This window comes from Pleurodeles waltl, chromosome 9 (assembly GCF_031143425.1).
Source record: "Pleurodeles waltl isolate 20211129_DDA chromosome 9, aPleWal1.hap1.20221129, whole genome shotgun sequence".
Classification (NCBI taxonomy): domain Eukaryota; kingdom Metazoa; phylum Chordata; class Amphibia; order Caudata; family Salamandridae; genus Pleurodeles; species Pleurodeles waltl.
This window is the reverse complement of record NC_090448.1, coordinates 786,620,618-786,642,922: the sequence shown is the minus strand read 5'-3', so window position 1 is coordinate 786,642,922 and position 22,305 is coordinate 786,620,618.

Genomic DNA, 22,305 nt, shown 5'->3' with positions numbered 1-22,305 from the left:
CACTCTAAAGATGGCCGCCATAACTCTTGGTCCTTCTTTTATTTTTATTTCAGTTTTGATACCTTATCCCTCCAAGATGGCCGCCAATATTGTAGTCCTTTCTTTATGGTTACTTTTTACATTTCTCTTTTGGAAGATGTGATTCACTCTAAAGATGGCCACCATAACTCTTGGTCCTTCTTTTATTTTTATTTCAGTTTTGATACTTTATCCCTCCAAGATGGCCGCCAATATTGTAGTCCTTTCTTTATGGTTACTTTTTACATTTCTTTTTGGAAGATGTGATTCACTCTAAAGATGGCCGCCATAACTCTTGGTCCTTCTTTTATTTCATTTCGTCTGTGGTCTCATATAAGGGACCCAGACATGAACACTCGAGTTTTGATACTTCATCGATACACACGCGTACTCGCACTTCAAATTTTTGACTCATTGGAAGGTGGATTGATATAACTGATATCAGGTAAGCTACATGCTTTAGGTATAAGTTTATTCAAGATTTCAGGATAGGACATAGTAGTAATGCCCTTTTTTTTTGTTTTTTTTTTTAAAAGGGACTCAGGAGAGAGATATGATTACGATATACTTATATACTTGGCCTATTTTATTTATATTGGAGGAATTTATTTAATAGGGTATGTTAATTTTGATAAGAACTCTGATTAGATAAAGATGGGATTTTAGGGTTCACTATGGTTCTGATTTGTTTCTTGATATTGGTTTGGTTGGACGTGTTTGATAGTTATATTTAAAAAAATTTACATAGCAGATAAGTTGCTTAACGGAATTATTCTGGGATTCGCTTGTAAGGAATACTTATGATATAGGACGCATCTACATATATGTTTAGGTAAGAGCATGGCTCATTTGCACGTGTTTTCTAGTAGCAAGGGACATCACTAGGGTACGGGGTCAACTCATATTCAGTAAATAAGAGCGATTTAAGTAAGTTTCATTTTTTTTATACTTATTCACTAATTCTTATATCCTAACACCATGTTCACCTTTCACTCAAGAATGGGTGACATAGGCCCTCGTTCTAACTCTGGCGGGCGGCGCCATTTGGCCGCCACGCGGCCAAAATACCGCTTCCCGCATTCTGACATTCCCGCTGGGCTGGCGGGTGCTAAGCAAGTTAGCGCCCGCCGGCCCAGCGGGAATGAGGGCCGCAACACAGGAGCCGGCTCCGAATGGAGCCGGGGGTGTTGCGGCGGTGCGACGGGTGCAGTTGCACCTGTCGCGCTTTTCACTGTCTGCTAAGCAGACAGTGAAAAGCCGCCCTGGGACCTGTTAGTGGCATGGGCAGTGCAGTGGCATGGGCAGTGCAGGGGGCCCCAGGGGCCCCAGGACACCTGTTCCCGCCAGCCTCTTCCTGGCGGTGAAAACCGCCAGAAACAGGCTGGCGGGAAGGGGGTCAGAATCCCCAAGGCTTGCAGCGCTGCCCTGGCGGATTCGCCCAGCCGGGGGTAAACCGGCGGCCCCGGTTTTCTGACCGCGGCTTTACCGCCGCGGTCAGAATGGGCTAGGAAGCACCGCCAGCCTGTTGGCGGTGCTTCCGTCATTCGCGGCCGGGTCGGAATGACCCCCATAGTATCTAATAATAATATATGATGTTTGATACCTAAGGGTATGATATTCTTACATTTTGGGAATTAAGGTGCACTGAGAACTAACATATGTCTGCATCCCACCATTGTGTTCACATTTTATTCCACAACTTTCCCATTAACTTTTATATTCCTTTCATATATTTTCTTCACCCCTTTTTTACATTTTCTCATATATTTTTTCATGTCCATACACTGGTGGAGGTCTCTCCTTTTTAATTAGGAAATATGGATACACATATAATAATAGGTACCTATATAATTTACAGCCCTGATGAAGTCATTGGGAAACTCCCGGATGAAACACGTGTTGGCTATCAATTTGGATGCGGCTGCTAAAATTTAAATAATAAGCTATATCATCCTTTGAAGAATATGAATGAGCCTTGATTTGAGAAAATCTTGACTGGCTATCAATTTGGATGCGGCTGCTAAAGTTTAAATAATAAGCTATATCATCTTTTGAAGAATTTGATTGAACTTTGATTAGAGAAATCTGGACTTGGACTTTGGATCATAGCAATCTTGGAACAACAGATCAATGAATTCTACTATTTGGATTTGGACAGTGATACTGTAATTGGGGATTATGTTGGAAATAATCCTATTAATTTTCAGAAATATATGACAAAACATTGCCTATGTATACTGACTCATGAGTACTATTATTTTTCATGTTATAATGAGTGCCTCTTGTACTTTATATTTCCAACAGTCCTTGAATTAGTATGTTGAATTGTTGGCTATGTTTGATAGAAAATAGGATTTTGTTTATAGACAATAGCTTTTATGCTAAGTTCAGATATAACTGATGCATAGATATCAGAGTTTAATTATAAACACAATGTGATGCTGGGCATTTTGTAGTAAATGGACGATAAAGTTGGGTGAAAGAGCATTGAGTGTGGATAATAGTGGCCGTATTTGATCTGGATTAACCAAAGAGAGGCATCCATTTAAATGAGACCATAGAGTTTGAAAGAGAAATGCTAGAAAGACGCACCAGTGGACATTTTGAATTTAAGCAATATTAACTGGACTGGCTTTTATAGATAGAATGGCCTTTGTATACTGAGTTTTGAACACAGGAGCAGTGGCACTATTTCCAATAAAGTAACAAGGTAAGACGCCACAAGAGAAATTTTGATTGTTATTTAAGGAGATGATCAAAGCACATTAGGAACGGCAATCTTATTTATTTATAGATTTTGTTCTCAAATATTTGGTTAACAATGAGACTCTTGAAAGGAGGGAAGGCACTATTCCTTCTCACTGGCATTGGTAAGAATTTGGAAGTGACACCATGATGATGGTTCACAGATTATCAAAGGCAATTACAGTGGACCCTTATATCCATCTGCAGTTTTAGAGTCCATTTTTTGAGAACTTTACTCAATCTAGAGTGAACCGAATTGGCATAATGGCAATGTTTTCCTCCCACTTTCTAGTATATTTGTACGTAAATACACAAAGTTGGTATTTTCATCTGGCTGTGAGGAAAGGATTGTGCAGGTTTGATAAGAATACATTTTGACATATAAGGGAAGGGTGGCCCTTCTTTGATTGAATATATGAAGGTAAATATGAATTATGCTGTTATTGGTGGCAAAATATTAGTAAGAGAACTGCATGGCTGTTAAACAACAGATTTTGGCCTGAGGTATAAATGCACAGTAATTGCTATGAAGGAGAAGTGTGGTTGTATGTTAGACAGTGAATGAGATGATTTAATAGCAGGGAATGGCTTTAAGTGAGATGGATACCAGTGGATGTGAATGGGACATGAAGCTATGGGCCAGATGTACGAAGCCGTTTGCATGTCGCAATCTGCAAAAATCGCAGTTTGCGGCATGCAAACGGCCGAATGCGATGCTCATTCCCAAATTGCGAGTCGATACCGACTCGCAATTTGGGAATGCGACTCGCACATAGGAAGGGGTGTTCCTGAGAGAGCGTAGTTTAAATATTACCTATTCTAGATGTGAAATGCTTATATTTAACAAATGCTGCATTAATAATATCATTCATTGAACCGTATTTTAAACGTGGAGAATATTTCACATGCATAAACTAATGTCGACTGTAAGAAATAATTGTTTATATTATGATTAACTGAAAACATTAACATGTATGAAGACTGCATTTATTAGAATTCATAAGCCTTAAGTTAGTGTGAGTCGAAAACTAGCTGTATAGCTCTCATATTAAAGCATATTTTTTCTGTTTATCCAGTGTACTGATTTGCAAAAGGCCATGAACCAGCAATTGTTCTTTTCTTCACTTATTTGCAACAATGCTAAATTTTCTCATCCGCATGCTAGTAGCTTTAGTATAAAAATTATGGACTTCGCAACAAACATTGACACTTTCAAGGACATTAAATCACGGAGAAGAGAACTCTTGACCCGAAGTGTGTGCCAGAAAATGAAGTAACCCCGGATGTGCCACCTACGAAAACGTCAATTATAAAGACCAATTAGAAGCACGAGAAATATCATAAAATGACAAATGTATTACTTAATGTATAAATTGATAGGTTACAGATAGTGGGGTGTAGTGACTGACCATAGGATTTTGGGGGAATGTATTTCGAAAAAGGGATAAAAACTCATGACACAAGGAACAAACGGCATTAGGTAGGGAATGATATCGATTGCATCCAGAAACTCTGTCACTCTATTTGGTGATTGAGACATAGACAAAAACCATCCTCACCCTTAGTAGTCCTTTTACACTTTCTTCCTTATGAGGGAAGTGTCCCCTGCCCTTAGCTTAGATAGACTGACGGCGATTTAACTGATGTCCTGAAGACGAAGACTGACCCTGTATGCTGACCTATTTCGAGGAGGGAAATTATACCGTTGCTAATGGAAATTCATTTATTTTGCCTTTCCTTTCTAGGTACCAACTGCTGTGTGTTTTGATTAGAGACCTTAGTTAGACGTTTTCCAAATTGATGTTCTAAATTGTTTTGCATTAAGCCCAACATGCTAATGCTAATCAGTGGCTAGATGAGGTGTCCATCTTAACTGACGTAACTGACGTGACTGACATGGTGCTATGCTGAACTAAGACCTTTAGGAGGTTCTATGTATTTGATTTGTTATCTTCATATGATTATCTTATACTTGTGATCTTTGCAATAATGAAAACTTATCATAGTCGCCGTTTGTGATAATGTTCTTTGCTTCTTGGTTTTGAGATTAATACATTTGCTATTAGATTGTAATCAATAGGGAATAAAATTCACAAAACTTCAATAAGGTGTGGTTATTCATGACTGAAAGGTCATGGTTGCGTCGAAGATTTATTAATGTCTAAAGTGAAATATATTGTGGTAATATCTGTTAACAATATTATTGACATATGGTTTGATGTATTGATCAGTTGTCTCGTCTTACGGTGTCTCACCACTGGGTCCAAAGATTCATCGGCCTGAAACGAGTCCCGATGTGTATAAATTAACATAGACGGACGCGTTTCCAGTTCTGGTAGCAGAGCGACGGTTTGGCCCTTGGGGGCCCTAGGACAGAGTTTCATTGTTTAATTTGTTTTTCTGTGATAATGCAATTTGGAGAGATGATGGGTTGCTAGGTTCGCCATGGCTTTCCCGGGATCTCGGAGCCTGCCTAAATGAGTTGGGAATGTTCTCGGCGCCATAGTATGTGTGGTTAGGGTCTTTGCGCTTACCTAAGCTTATGCATCTTGCAGGTGGTTGTGAAAATTTGTGTGTATTTAGGCCAAATTAAGTGTTGTTTAGCAGGAGTGGGCGTACTCCACAGTATGAGAGTAGGGAAGTTGGCGTACTTCATGTGAATGCAGCGCTTATTGCTCAAAATTATCCACGTGGTTGGTTGTTGTGTACGGACCTGTTGAGGTCTAAGACTCCGGAGTATGATGATAAATGTGGTTTATGTTGTGATCTGTACGGTTTAATAGGTCAATCGGGCGTGGTTGACAAGTTGAGTTTTGAGTTATGATGAATGTGTGAAACCTTCGATGGAGATTTGACAAATTCTAAAGTGCACTAGAAAGAGTCATTGACAAGTCGAGAGTAGGATTTGCAGGTCGAATTCTGCTTACGTATGTGGGAACTGAGAAGGAGAGAGTAGCGGCCGAGGCTTCAAGTGAAATCTCTGTAAAGTTCTGAAGCAAATGTGTTACCCTCCCTGTAGTAAACCGACAGATTTGTGTTGTTATTTTAAGGTGCTCGCAATAATTCGCATTAGTTTGTATGAGTTGTAAGGGGTCAGTGAAGAGCGGACGAGCCGCAAGACTTTGTCAGCTGCAGTATGTGTGAGTGTGATGTCAGTGGTGCCGTGCTGAGATAGGTCAGATTTCGAGAGGGGTCGCGCACGGATTGGCTGCTGTCCGTGAGAGGCAATAGGTTGAGAAAGGGCAGGTGAAGAGTGTCCTGGGAACTAAAACATTTCTGATTAAATACGAAATAAAGAATTGCAAAAAAGATTTTTGTCAAGGCATTCAAAAGCGCTTTAAAAGGAGACGTATATATTGTTGCAACCGATGGGGAACCTACACCACCTGAGGGTACTCCAGCTTATACAGTTATGGAAGAAAAGGGTGTTGCACCTTGTTTATGGATGAAACAATGGTGCAAATTAACAGAGAAAGAGGGGTGTCTAGCATTTCCAGAACATGGGACATTTAATCCAAAGGTGCTAGTAAATTTGAGGTGGATGTTAAGTACGCAGAAACCACCTCCGAGACCGGCACAATACGAGGCTTTGGCAATCTGGGACTTGATGGCTATTAAACATAGACAAGAAAGGTTTCAGAGAAGACTGAAAAGGGCGGAAAAATCCTATGCAGAAGCTAGATGGGACAATGAGAACAAAATGTGGAGACGGGGAATTGTAGATGGGTTGAAGTTATTTCCGGCAATAACACAGGGTGAAGAGACACAGGGAAGGAAAGCCTCCTGCAAAACCGACAAAGATTCAGACAAAACTAAAGAAAATAAAAGGTCCTGGGAAGAGGAAGATGATTCAGATGATGAGGAATTTATGGATAGATTGTTACATGATGGTCCGCCACTGTATGCGGTGAGTGACAGTGCTCCAAGTACTAGCTTGGATCCTGGGAACCAGACGCAGGAGAAGGGAGTTACTGATACGGTACAGACTAGCGATACAACCTCGATACAGAATGGTGTCAGTGTACCCACTGCACCAGACTTGCCGATACAGTTGCAGCCTCCACCGCAAAAAGAATTTATCCTGATGTCCCAGTGCTTGAGACTACCACGAACTTGGTGGTGCCGCCAGACCCGATAAATACAAAGCCAAGGTTAATACAGATTGAGGCGACTCCGAAGCTAGTGTCGCAACCGCCACAGCTGATACCTGGGTATAACCATGTAGCAGGACCACCGTTAGTACCTGTACCGGGTACACTGGAGCAGACCTATGGTGTTGCAGCTCAAGAAGCTTAGGATCCTATTACTGTTGGTCCCCCGGTGCCGTTGTATGCACAGGATAAAACAGGGACATGTGAACAGGGAGTTATGACTCAAGGGCCTATGAGAACTCCACAGATAATGGCCCCGGGAGAACAAGTATATGAACAACCGAGACCCTTGATGGACCTTAGTCCAGTAGGAGCATCTCTCGAAGCAATGCGTCAAGCAGGGTTGGGAGTCTTGACTCCCCAAACTATGAGTACGAATACCTCACATTCTCCAATGATACATGCAGGGAACATTTCACTGCAGGGTTTTTCAGTACAACAGCTAAATGAGTGGTTAGAGAAAACTTGCACTTCACAGAAGACTACAGTGCCCACAGTTGAACCTGAGAAAGAAAAACAAAATGAATACTTGAATTTTGCACGACTAGGGGCAGAAGCTGCAGAGTTAGTGGAAGGAACAATGGGAGTAAATAGGTTGGAATCATACACTGAGGCAGAATTGAGGTACTTGTGCCCCAAGATTACTAAAGAGGTGAGCAAAGTACATCAGACATTAGCGAATTTGGCAGACAAATACAATATTGATATCGGAAACACTAAACATTTAAAAAGAAGCTACAGATTAGATTTTGACTCTAAAGATTTTGAACACATGAGATCTGCAGGCATGAAGGCACACCTGAAAGAACTGTTGCAAAGTGCACAGATTTGGGGTGCATTAGAGAAATGGGAAGGCCGATGGGCAAAGAAAAGAGATAAGGGAAAAGGAGATAGCCCAGGGTCAAATAAAGTTGTGACCACACCTAATCTAGGTACAGTGAAAATCTTACCTATGAGAGAGACAGCTGGTGGTGTTTTAGTGCATCTGCCATGGACTAGAGGAGACATTCTATCCTTTACAAATGATTACCCTAGGTTAAGAGAAATCCGATTGAGTGGTATCAACAGACAGATAGGTTTGTGAAGCTTGCAAAGTGTCTTTGGGAAGACTTGAATACTTTGTTTGAGATCATTGTTCCGCCAGATTTGTGGCTTGAATGCAAAAGAGGGGTAGATTGGCCCACGAAGGAGCCGGCAAGAGATAAGGTGACTGGAGCACCTTCAGAAGAGGTGATGAAATATTATCATAAAGTAATTGAGTATTTGAAACAAAAGGTGTCGCCGAAGGTGACCGATTGGCAGAAAATCGACCGGACCTCTCAAGAGGTTAAAGAGTCAATACATGCGTATTACGAGAGATTATTAAAAGCGTTCAAACATTACAGTGGTACTGAGACTATCGAACGAAGGATATGGATCATCTTGTATTTAGGTTCGTCGAAGGGCTGAGGCCGGAGGTCAGCCAGATGATTAAGGATCATTTGATTTGTTGGCAAGCTAAACCGATTGATGAAGTATTACAGTATGCGAAATACTGTAGTGATGAGATTGAGTTGAAGCAGAAAAAGTTGAAGGAGAAAGTGATGGTGATGCAGATAAGGGCTGCACAAGCTGGAATACAGGGGAATGGAGTTCAGCAAATGATACAGCAACAACCGCAAATGAATGGTGTGTTTCAGGCACCGCCGAGAGGTAGAGGTCGAGGATTTGTGAACCGTGGTTCGGACATGAATAATGTTGTTATTCAAAATGACGGTCAGGGAGTGAAAAAGATGTCACCATGTCATGCATGCGGGGGCATGGGGCATTGGAAACGGGATTGTCCGAATATGGTGCAGGATGGTGCAGTTCAGCAAAGCATTAATGTTGGTACATTACAAAATCCACGAGGTCCAAAAATGAGACATCAAAACCCGAATTTCCAGAATAATTCGGTACCAATGCCAGGGGTGCAACCCATGAAGCAGATGCAAATGCCGCGTTTCCAGTCAGTATCAGTGCAACCAATGCAGCAGCAGATACCTATGGTGCCTAGTCAGCAAATGCAATTACCCATGGCTCCGATGGGACAGCAACAGGTGATGCTTCCTCAGCAGGTCACAGGTCAGGTAACCAACCAAAACAACACTGTGCAACAATTCCCATTGCGAGGTGAAAGTGACATGAATGGAGATTGGTCAGATGACAGTTCACATAGTGAAGAGTGCAGGCTTGCAGCATCTTTAGAGGTGGATCAGAGAGGCCCATATGTAGATCGAAAAGTAATGGGCTATAGGGTTTCATTTTTGGTTGACACAGGAGCTACACGCTCTACAGTTCGAAGTGCAGAAGTACTGAGATTACCTCTCTCAGGGCGTACCATACGAGTGGTTGGTGTGGCAAACCAATATCTGACTAATCCGATTACTGATCCAGTGCAGGTTGAAATTGGTAGTTTCCAAGGCCTGCATAGATTCGATATATGCGATTCAAGCCCAGTATCCTTACTAGGAAGAGACTTACTATGTAAAACAAAATGTTCGATTACCTGTTCCAATGATGGAATAGAGGTACAGACAAACAGTGATGACGAGGGAGATGAGAGTCAATTCATGGAGGAAGGAGGAGAGACTAATGAAGATTACCCTTTAATTACTTTATTCCCAATGCATACTTTGATCGACCTACCTGTCGATTTACAAAGAACTGTAACAGAGAAAGTGTGGGATTTGACTGGGAAAGAAGTAGGGTTAATCAAGGGAGTAGAACCAATCAAGGTACAGATAAAGCCGAATGCAGCGTTCCCACAAGTGCCACAATACCACATGACCCAAGATGTCCTCATTGAGGTATCACAAATAATTGCAGATTTTCTCAGACAGGGAGTCCTGAAAGAAGTTTTGAGTAGTCCGTGCAACTCTCCCATTATGGGTTTGAAGAAGCCCTGTGGAAAAGTTCGAATTGTGCAGGATTTGAGAAAAATAAACGAAATTGTGATAAAATGCTGCCCTGTGGTACCTAACCCAGCAGTAATAATGTTCCAGGTTCCATGTGATGCTGAATGGTTTAATTTAGTAGACCTATCACAAGCATTCTTCTCATACGTCTTCATGAAGACAGTCAATTTTTGTTCAGTTTCAAATTCCTGGATAAGGTGTACAGTTGGTGCAGAATTCCTCAGGGGTTTTCTGAGTCACCGTCCATCTTCAATCAGATATTAAAAAAGGATTTGGAACCTCTTGTGCTGCCTTTTAATTCGACTCTTGTGCAGTACATTGACGATTTGCTGATTGCATCTAAAACCAGAGAGAGTTGTAAATATGATACCATTGCATTGTTGAATCATCTGGGAAAGAATGGACACAAGGTGTCACCCAGAAAGTTGCAATACTGTCAAAAAGAAGTGAAATACTTGGGACATCTGATTGAGAAAGGGTCCCGAAGAATATCAAAGGAAAGAATAACAGGTGATTTGCAGATGAATCCCCCAACAACAAAAAGAGATGTCAGGATGTTTTTGGTAATAGTGGGCTACTGTCGCCAGTGGATACCCAACTTCTCGATCATCTCAAAACCTTTAATAAAATTGACAGGGAAAGAAGTCAAGGACGAACCATACACAATCACTTTGACAAAAGAGGAGCTTGAATCATTTCTTGAATTGAAGGAATGCATGTGCAGGGCTCCAGCATTAGGAATGACTGATTATGAAAAACCTTTTCTGCTGTTCTGTCATGAACGTGATGCTTGTTCTTTGTCTGTTTTAACACAGGTCCACGGAGATGCAAATCTCCCTGTAGCATATTTTTCAGCTACTTTGGACCCCGTCGCAGCAGCCTTACCGGGTTGTTTGCGAGCAGTTGCAGCAGTTGGTCAAAGCCTTTCACAATGTGAAGGCATAGTCATGGGATACCCCCTGACAGTAATGGTTCCACATTCAGTTGAAATTCTGTTGACACGAACTAAGACACAACACATGACAAATGCACGACTCACTAAATATGAGACGATCATACTGGGGTCACCAAATGTCACACTAAAGAGATGCACTGTGCTGAACCCGGCAACCTTACTTCCCAATGAAAATACAGAAATCAAAGATGGGGAAGAGTTTGAGCATGATTGTCTTGAGGTGACTGAGCTCTGTACCAAACCTCGCCCAGACATACAGGATACCCAGTTAAAAGAAAATGATTGCATTATGTTTGTTGATGGGTCCTGTCTAAGAGATTCAGCAGGAACATTGAGAGCCGGTTACGCAGTATGTACCATAACTGGCATTGTCGAAGCCTCCTGGCTCGAGAAAGTGTTTTCTGCACAGGTAGCAGAATTAATAGCTCTTACAAAAGCATGCCACGCAGCTGTAAATTTGAAAGTCACTATCTATACCGACAGCAGATATGGATTTGGAATCGTGCATGATTTTGGCCAACTCTGGTCACAGAGGGGTTTCATGACCTCCTCTGGTTCTCCTGTGAAAAATGGCGAACAAATAAGAGATTTGTTACATGCGATTCAGTTACCTCTTGAAATTGCTGTGGTAAAGTGCAGTGCCCACACCAGATCACAAGACTTTGTGTCAATGGGAAACGGCTATGCAGATCAAGTTGCAAGATTTTGTGCATTAAACTGTATATCATTTAAGGAGCAGTGGGAATTGTTACCACAACCTGAAAATGACACGAGTTTAAGTCTAGCATTACGAGTGGTTGATACCTTAGATGAACTAAAGACATTACAAAGTCGTGCTAGCAAAGAAGAGAAACGTTCCTGGCAGAAAATGCAGTGTGTACAAAGGGCAGATGATCTGTGGGTTTCAGAAGAGGGAAAATTGGTTCTGCCAAATAGTCTTTTGTCGCAGTTTGCACGGTTATACCATGGGCAGGCCCATCTAGGAAGAGATGCCATGATCAGATCCTTTAAGATTGATTGGTTTAATCCAAAATTCAGACATGCCGCAGAAATCACTTGCCACAGGTGCGTCATCTGTCAACAGATGAATGCTGGAAAAGGAACTGTGGTAACTTTGAGCCACATTGGGAGAGCTGGAGGTCCATTCAACAAAATGCAAATGGATTTTATCGAAATTCCTGTTTGTGGAGGATTGAAGTACGTGTTGGTGATTGTGTGTGTTTTCAGTCATTGGATTGAGGCATATCCCACACGTAGGAATGACAGTCTTACAGTTGCAAAACTACTACTCAGAGAATGAATACCAAGGTTCGGGTTTCCGGTTTCTATAGAATCAGATAGGGGGAGACACTTCGACAATGAGGTGATTAAACTTCTGTGTGCCGCACTCAACATTGAACAAAAGCTGCATTGTAGCTATCGCCCTGAAGCATCAGGACTAGTTGAACAGATGAATGGTACCTTAAAATCAAGGATAGCAAAAATGTGTGCTGCAACAAACATGAAGTGGCCAGATGCTTTACCTCTAGTACTGATGTCTATGAGAAACACCCCAGATAAGAAAACGGGACTGTCCCCCCATGAAATCCTCATGGGCAGAGCAATGAGATTACCAGCGGTACCTGCAAATGTGCTAGTGAATATTACAGATGATATGGTGTTGGATTACTGCTAAGGTTTGGCTGACGTGATCCGCTCTTTCTCTCACCAGGTGGAAGCTAACACGTTGCCACCAATTGGCGAACCAGGACACTCTCTGCAAGCTGGAGATTGGGTGGTTGTCAAGAAGCACGTGAGAAAATCGTGTCTTGAGCCGCGCTGGAAGGGGCCGTATCAAGTAATATTGACGACCACCACTGCTGTGAAGTGTGCCGGGGTTCCCAACTGGATACATGCCAGTCACACAAAAAAGGTAACGAGTCCTGTTGAAGAGGAAATTGAAGTCTCCAGTACACCAACTTCAGGAAGAGAACTTTCAGGGTCAGAGATCAGTCAAGAAGGAACTGAGACTACCAGAGAGCCCACTGAGAACAGCCTTGTCCCTCAAACTGTTAATGAGTTCGAGAGAGGTGACAGAGTGCCTATCTCAGTTGAGGCAGCAGGAGAACTAAGTCAAGGAGAGGTTCTCCCAGAAGTAGACGAATACGATTTAGAGCCCGAACTCAGCATAGAACAGGAAGACGAAAGAGACGGAGAAATTGTGGATACAATTCAAAACGAGTCAGAGTCTCCTGAACCAGTTGCAGGTCCGTCAAGAGAAAACACCATATCACAAGAGGAGGGAGCTGTCCAACGTCCTGAAGGGAAACATCGAACCAAGACACACAGAGGCGATAATTGTCCAGACAAGTCACATCCTAAAGTAAGAGAGGTATCACACGAGACAATAATAGAAGAAAGTGATACTTCACAAGCAGATGATCTGAGTGAAGGAGAACAACAAGGTGAACGAAGGCTAAAAAGGAAGAGAATAGCAAACAGAAGATATACAGGTCCTGAATGGGCATATGCTACAACCTCTGAATGGCAACAAGAATTTTTAGCATTCTGCTTTGATCGAGAAATACCAGGCCAATACTACGGTACCTGAAGATATTCAAAGGGAAAATTCGGATAAAATTGAATTCATGAAAGCTGAAAAGAGAAAGAGTCTTTAGAAACTACCGGAAAGTGACACTAAACCTGGATTTGACTTTAAAGAAACCTGATTACGACAAGCTGTTAACCTGAATTGACGACAAGGTCCTGGAGTGAATGAAGACGTTGTGATTATACTAAGAAAAAAAAAAAGAAGAAAAAGTTTTTGCTTCTCAAAGTTGATTGTTGATCTGCTATTCTGATTCTATACAAACATGGCTTACAGTAGCAAAGGAAGTAAGGTGTGTGGTTGGTTAGGTCTTATAATAGGTGTTGTATGTGTAGTAATGATTGTGGGAGTGATTGTGGGAATGCCATGGAGAGAGAGAGAGATTATTAATGCAACTTTGAAACCTGAAACTACCACTACTAAACTATCACTGTGGGAGAGATTTGAGCAAGACGCAAGACATATGTATGAGGGAACTAATGTAAAAGGGGAACTTTCTACTAACTTCTTCTATCGCTTGTTAAATGAGTATGTGGAAACTATGGATGCGAAAGATTGTTATGTATGTACTAAAATTCCTTCGTCTGTGCAGGAGGGAGTCACTTATCATAGCCTCCCTCTTACTTATGGAATTAGTTGCAGCTTGCTATTAACAAGATTCTATAATCAAGAGCATGTGCAATACCTTTATTCAAATTTGGATGTTGTGTTTTCTTTTGTGCCTGTGATTGAATTCCTAAATAAATTAGCTAAAGAGCATGATATTAAAATAGTTAGAGGATTCCTTGAGCCAACACTTACATTTGGAACTGCTTATGCACATTGCAATAATTTGACTTGCTTATTGTCTCCTGTAGAGAAAAGCTTTTTAGATCACACAGATGATAGACGCAAAGCACTGAAAGAAAGGTTAGAAAAAGGCCTAGAAAAACGTACTTATGCAAATGATTATGCTTATACTGCAATTAAAACACAAGGCAAATTAGCTATAGATGCATTACACGTAGGTAGACTCTGTATATATAGACCAAAATCCGAACAGGACAATTTGTTTGTGGGAACGAGTGAATGCAGACATGTGTTTTTATTTCAGAGCAAGTGGACCTTTATGCTGAATGGACAAGACCCAGCGATTCCTGGAATCTATTACATCTGCGGGTTAAATGCATATTACCGTCTTCCTAAGGGATGGTATGGGACATGTTATTTGGGAACAGTATTTCCAAAGATATACCAGATTGATGACTTAAAACAAATACCTAAAACGTCTGAATTACAACATCCCAGACAAAAACGAGAATCAGTGGCGGCTGTCATTGGTGATATATTTGGAGCCATAATCCAATCAGTAGGGGTTATCTTGAATTCTATGAAAATTCAAAAGTTGTCTACTATTGTGGATAACATGCTGACAAATTTTACAGGAGCTATACTCCTGATTGATACTGAACTTGCTGCAGAAAGAGCTATGACTCTTCAAAATCGGCTTGCTTTAGACATTCTTTTAGCAAAGAGTGGAGGTGTTTGTAAAATGCTTAATGAGCTTCATTGTTGTTCATTTATTCCAGATAACAGTAAGAAAATTAGAAACATGCTTACTAACCTTACCAGAGATAGTACAGATTTGAAGGATCTCAAAGAACTTGGTGTTTGGGAAAAATTTGGAAAAGGAATTGCCCGAGTGGGAAGCTGGTTTACCAACATTTGGAATGGGGTACTTGCAAAAATTATGATGGGTCTATTAATTGTTTTAATTTGTTTATTAGGATTATGGGGAGCATGTAGAATCAATGACAAGGTAAAAAGAAATTGGACTAAAAGAACCAAAAGAAATGAAGAAAATGAAAGAGAGAAAATGTTCAATATAATATGGGAAAGCTCACATAAAGGGCAAGATGTTGAAATGCGTATTATGCGCAAGGTGAAAAATTAAGATCAAAAGACTGTGTGATGAGGAGCATCATCAGAGGAGGGACTGAGAGAGCGTAGATTAAATATTACCTATTCTAGATGTGAAATGCTTATATTTAACAAATGCTGCATTCATAATATCATTCATTGAAACGTATTTTAAACGTGGAGAATATTTCACATGCATAAACTAATGTTGACTGTAAGAAATAATTGTTTATGTTATGATTAACTGAAAACATTAACATGTATGAAGACTGCATTTATTAGAATTCATAAGCCTTAAGTTAGTGTGAGTCAAAAACTAGCTGTGTAGTTCTCATATTAAAGCATATTTTTTCTGTTTATCCAGTGTACTGATTTGCAAAAGGCCATGAACCAGCAGTTGTTCTTTTCTTCACTTATTTGCAACAATGCTAAATTTTCTCATCCGCATGCTAGTAGCTTTAGTATAAAAATTATGGACTTCGCAACAAACATGGACACTTTCAAGGACATTAAATCACGGAGAAGAGAACTCTTGACCCGAAGTGTGTGCCAGAAAATGAAGTAACCCCGGATGTGCCACCTACGAAAACGTCAATTATAAAGACCAATTAGAAGCACGAGAAATATCATAAAATGACAAATGTATTACTTAATGTATAAATTGATAGGTTACAGATAGTGGGGTGTAGTGACTGACCAATAGGATTTTGGGGGAATGTATTTCGAAAAAGGGATAAAAAATCATGACACAAGGAACAAACGGCATTAGGTAGGGAATGGTATTGATTGCATCCAGAAACTCTGTCACTCTATTTGGTGATTGAGACATAGACAAAAACCATCCTCACCCTTAGTAGTCCTTTTACACTTTCTTCCTTATGAGGGAAGTGTCCCCTGCCCTTAGCTTAGATAGACTGACGGCGATTTAACTGATGTCCTGAAGACGAAGACTGACCCTGTATGCTGACCTATTTCGAGGAGGGAAATTATACTGTTGCTAATGGAAATTCATTTATTTTGCCTTTCCTTTCTAGGTACCAACTGCTGTGTGTTTTGATTAGAGACCTTAGTTAGACGTTTTCCAAATTGATGTTCTAAATTGTTTTGCATGAAGCCCAACATGCTAATGCTAATCAGTGGCTAGATGAGGTGTCCATCTTAACTGACGTGACTGACATGGTGCTATGCTGAACTAAGACCTTTAGGAGGTTCTATGTATTTGATTTGTTATCTTCATATGATTATCTTATACTTGTGATCTTTGCAATAATGAAAACTTATCATAGTCGCCGTTTGTGATAATGTTCTTTGCTTCTTGGTTTTGAGATTAATACATTTGCTATTAGATTGTAATCAATAGGGAATAAAATTCACAAAACTTCAATAAGGTGTGGTTATTCATGACTGAAAGGTCATAGTTGCGTCGAAGATTTATTAATGTCTAAAGTGAAATATATTGTGGTAATATCTGTTAACAATATTATTGACATATGGTTTGATGTATTGATCAGTTGTCTCGTCTTACGGTGTCTCACCACTGGGTCCAAAGATTAATCGGCCTGAAACGAGTCCCGATGTGTATAAATTAACATAGACGGACGCGTTTCCAGTTCCTTCCTATTTGCGACCGCATCACAATTCAGAGTAGCTTTGTGACCGCGAATGCGGTCGCAAACCAACTCGCAGTTACCACCAGTGTGGTAACACATTAGCAAAAGGGAAGGGGTCCCCATGGGACCCCTTCCCCTTTGTGAATGCCGAAAAAAATATTTTTTCACAGCAAACGAAACCAAATGGTTTCGGTTTAGTTTTCATTTTGCAACTCGTTTTCCTTTAAGGAAAACGGGCTGCAAAATTTTAAAAAAAACTGCTTTATTTACAAAGCAGTCACAGACATGGAGGTCTGCTGACTACAGCAGGCCACCATCCCTGTGAGTGCAGGGACTCGCTATGGGGTCGCAAACTGCGACCCACCTCATTAATATTGATGAGGTGGGTCTTTGCGACCCCATAGCAAGTCGCAGAAGGTGTCTGAGACACCTTTCTGCATCCAATTTTGCGAGTTGCAAATTGCGAGTCGGTCAGACTCGCAATTTGCAAGTCGCAAAATTGTAGTTTCCTACATCTGGCCCTATGTGTTTTATTTGGAAGGGGACGATTCAAGACTGACAGTGTATGGACTCTAAGAAATAGTTCTGTTGATATTGTATATCGCAGCTCAGCAGTCACCAGCGACCTCCATGATCCCTAGGCTATAGTTCTTTTCTATAGAAGGTGAAGTTGACAGTACTGAGTAGATTCAGAACAATGATCCCCTAATTAGATAGATAATAACATGCTGTGTTCACATCTGACACTTTTGGATCCATAAAAAGAAGAGCACAACAACTAGAAATAATCAATTTCAATAAAAACATAATTATAAACAATAAATAATGAGGAAAAGGACTAGGATGACACTGAACTTATATAGTTTATTCACTAACTAAGGGATTAGTTTCAGGTATAAATGCAAGAAAATTCACATTCTTCCAAGTACTGATTAGACAGGTTTTTGGCAGTGGATCAACAATAAAATGACAAAGTATAATAGAACCCCTCAAGAGGCACTAAAAGAGAAGCCATCAAGAAAGTAAAGATGAATCCTTCAGTTTGCTGTTGGGACCTCTTTGTTAAAATTTTGCAGTACCATGCTAGGTTCACCATAGTCATCCAAGTGTGATTACCATGTCCAGAAAGAGAACTGGGTGCTCCCACATGTCAAGGGTGTGGATACGTCTACAAGGAACAAGACTGCTGGTTGCCCTCCATCTTCACTTTTCTGGCTCTTGTTCAAGATGTCATGTAGAGCTTTCTTAGTCACATGTCTTTGGAAAATGGAAGTATGCATGCTTGCTATGATTGTGTGAAATTAAACAAACTGACCAAAGCTGGTAAATCACAATTTTCTATAGTATTGTTTAGAGCCCACTGAAAGATTTGGTACAGGCCTGAAGTTGGCAGGAGCCCACTGAAGGCTTGGTTATGAGTCTGAAGTTGACAAGATGCAAATTAGACTTATAATGAGGGAACTTACCACCCTGTGCAAACCTTTCTCCTCATGAGTTCTATTTACCTTAAATGAAATATTTTGTTAAAAGAACATGCAGGGGGTTTTAAAGTGACGTAAAGTCCCTAAGGGGAGATTCTATTTTGAGCAAGCCAGAACTCCATTTTCTGTCTGATCAGAAGCCTATTTACCGTTTACCTAGATATCGTCTGTCCTTATCTTTTGAAAAACCTGTGAAAGTGTGAAATCATCAAGACAATGATATTCATGAAACACCTAATGCAACATCAGACTGGGACAAGTGCCTTGTAATCTCTATTTCAAGGTCAGATGGCAGATATAATATAAACAATGTAGTCGGAATTGATCAGAAAAGGCCTTATCGAAGGTAGGTAACTTGTTTGATTTGTTTTCAAGGGAGCTGATCAGGTGGCATGATGAGGAACAGCAGGGTCTCAGCAACCAACCAACATAGATTTTTTGGGAGAAGGTCCACAGTCAAGGATGGAAGAAAAGAACTTAGTCGCAGTGTAGTCACAATACAAGGTGTGATCAGAGAGAGTATCCATATGTGATAACCTACACAGAAGCCCTGAGCCAGGACCTGTTCTGCATTTCGAGCTAACACTTTTCGGTTGCCACAGAACTTGTACAGGCAGGTGTATCCTATGTCCCAGCAGATGACCCTCTAGAGTTTCTCCTGGAGCACAGAAGGAGTTAGAAGGTGGCAATGGACTTTCACCCTGTTAATTCTCGCCAGACCTACCTGAAATATGAAAGAGCAAAAAAGCTCCTAAGACTGTGCGTTATTTGCCTGCGAGTCACTATTTCTTCTTAAGAAGCAATAGATTACTCAACATTCAATCTGAATGATTCATATTACAATTTTGATAAGTGATTTGTCAGATTCTCTTTCCAGAATGCCACTTCTCTGAATAATGGCAGTTACTCTAGTTATCAAGACGTTATCTGACAAGATTGCTGGAGAAAATAAGCTTCACATGAGCTACTATCCACCAGACAAAGAAGCTCTTTGAACAATTATTAGCATGTAAAATACCCCAGAGCTCAGGAGTAAAAATCAAATACATTAAATGTTCACCTAATAAGGAAGCACTCGCTAAGAAAAAATGTTCTATTTGATGAAGAAGTACTTCTGAAAAATAATATACTACTGAACGGAAACATTTCAGTGATAAGTGCTATGTAAAAACAATTTATTATTGTAAGTCTTTTTGGTGGGAAAGATTGATATTTTTCTTTGCGAATTTGAATTCCATCATTTTCGATCTGTGCGATGCCATGCAAATTACCTCGTACCTCCCTTCGTTTCTCAGCTCACAGGAAGAAAAAAGTAGTAATTTGCATTGAGGAAACAGAAGACTTTTTCCAACTTTTATTATACTCCGTAAATACTGGATGTGATAAAAAAAGCATTCCCCACATAAATGTTTACTGGTCATATCGGCTGACATTAATCAGAGTGAAATGCCAGGAAAAAACTAGGACATGTGGCTTTGATTCAGTAAGCATCAAAATCCACATCATGTTGGATTTAAGGGCACAACTCTGAATAACTGATAATTATTGTACAAGATAAATTACCAACACTTCAGTGTTGGAGTGCAGATAACCCGTGAACCAGGCAATGAGGACCTACGTGTTTTACTTTGTTTGACCACAACTTTGATCCCATCATTAACAAACTTAACCTATTCCCTTCGCAACACTCGCGGTGATCCATTGTGACCCCACCTAAAATCAGACCTTTTTTTATTGTTCGACCACGGGCCAGTAGTTGCTGGACGAAGACTGCCTGCACAGAGGACCATAAAACCACCTTTTGAACAATAGTTCCTTCAAGAGGCATCAGCCCGGCAAAAGAAAAGTGATTGTCCTGGAATTGTGCATTATGTTACCCCCATTGTACCTACAGGTTTGAATGGAAACCCAGATGATGTCCTCCTGGGAACGCAGAGGCCTTCCGTTTATTAGGAAAACTAGTATGTATCTTTAATTAATCCATCAGACTATTCTTTCTACATCAATCCATGGTGACGACTCATAGGTGTGTACTTCATTTTGCATGGTATACTGTCCCATTCTTTCAGCAGGGCCACTCTCGTTAGACACTGGAAAATGTGGAAGCTCACCAAAGTTTCCTTGTATTACACTTTCGTATATCCCTCCTCTTCTCATAATTACTCACTGCCTCAGTTGCTCCTTCCTCCATCATTCCCTTCTCCTTAAACTGTCACTTTCCATCACTCCCGCTCCTCTCGGCAACATAAATAACACAATGGGATAAATATACAATTTTTTCAGGCTATGTAATACAGCATCCGAAGTTACAGTGCTGCGTTGCATGAACGTGAGAGAGCAGAACAGTGCTATATCTACCAAGACATGGGTCTGCTGCTCTCTAACCCAGCCCTGGAGCACCTTCTGATTACCTAGTGCCACACATGCACCGTTGCACCATAGTGCATAGGTGTTTGATTGAGTCTAGGATATGTTTGGTACTGGAAGGGTACACTTCGGTACAAAATGCGAGGCTTAAACTAACTTAAAAAGGTTTCGCACTCTGTAAATGTGCTGTACAGTGCAGCACACATGCAATTTGATTTGTTAATGCTGGCATTATTTGGTGCAAAGTCCTGTCTACATAGCTAGAAAATACAGCTTTGTTCCAAAAACCATAGGTGGTTTCCTGGAAATGCCCAGGTACCCATGGTACGCCACTCGATGCAAAGCAGTGCAAGCAGCACAGAACACAACTTTTTCGTGTGCATACAATTCTTTATATTTTGCTTTATGTCAATTATCTCAAAATATATATTCACATTTATACTTTCAAACATCTTTTAGTATCAGTAAGCCGATTGTTAAGTGTCTCAAGGACAAATTTGGAAATAAGATGCATTCTTAAGTTGTGTTAGAGGAGTAGGAGATGTGTGAGTGTGGATAGTGTATTTTATTTCAAAGTGCATTTTTAAGAAGTAATTAAAGTGGCTGAAAGAGTAAGCTTGTTTAATTCGTAGGGGTAGAGTTCCAGAATTAGAGAAAGCTCACGAGGTGGGAAATCTGTTCTTGAACCATCGGATTTCTAGTATTTGCTTACGTTTTAACCATGTGGGAGACCCATAGAAATGGTCAGTTTTGAGAATGATATTTTATTTGGCCTTGGAAGTTTAACAGACTGGTTTATAAATGTATGTTGTGTCTGTCTGGATCCGTTTTGTGGAGGAAACAACAGGGGTGATATAATCATATTTGCAAGAGCTTGAGACTAGCCAGGCTGCGGCCAGGAGGACAGCTGTCGAAATGCCATACTTTTTTGGATAGTCTGATTAGAATTGCCTTGGCATATTTGAAGCAGGAGAGTACAGGATTGTTTAACTATTATTTTTAAGACTTCACTTAGTAGGAATAGTTTACAGTTACAACACAGTTTCATTTCGAACACCCACTGGCAAAGTCACCAGATCTCAGTAATGCAAGAGCTATTGGCTTTGCCAATGTGTTTTCATCGTGTTGTTCACCAGCGTGGCTTCTGTTCAGCATGGCTACAAGTTTGTGGCATAGAAGAGAGTGGTATGAAATGTCGTAGAGTGGAATGGCAAAGAGTGGAGTAGAGTGTTGCAGAGTGAAGTGGCAGAGAGCGTTTTGGTGACATAGTGTGGCGTCGCTTACAAAAGCATACACTGGAGTGGCCTAGAGTAGAGTGGACTGGTGTGCAGTACACTGGCATAGAATGTTGCAGAGTATAGTGTAGTGGCATAGAGTTCAGTGCCATTGAGTGCAGTGGCAATGAATTCAGTGGTGTACAATGCAGCACCGTAGAATACAATGGCATAGATTAGAGAGGAGCATAGTAGAGTGCAGTGGTGCAGAGTGGATTGATGCAGAGTGGAGTTGTGCAGAGTAGAGTAGAGTGGCATAGATGCAGTGGCGTAGAGTAGAGT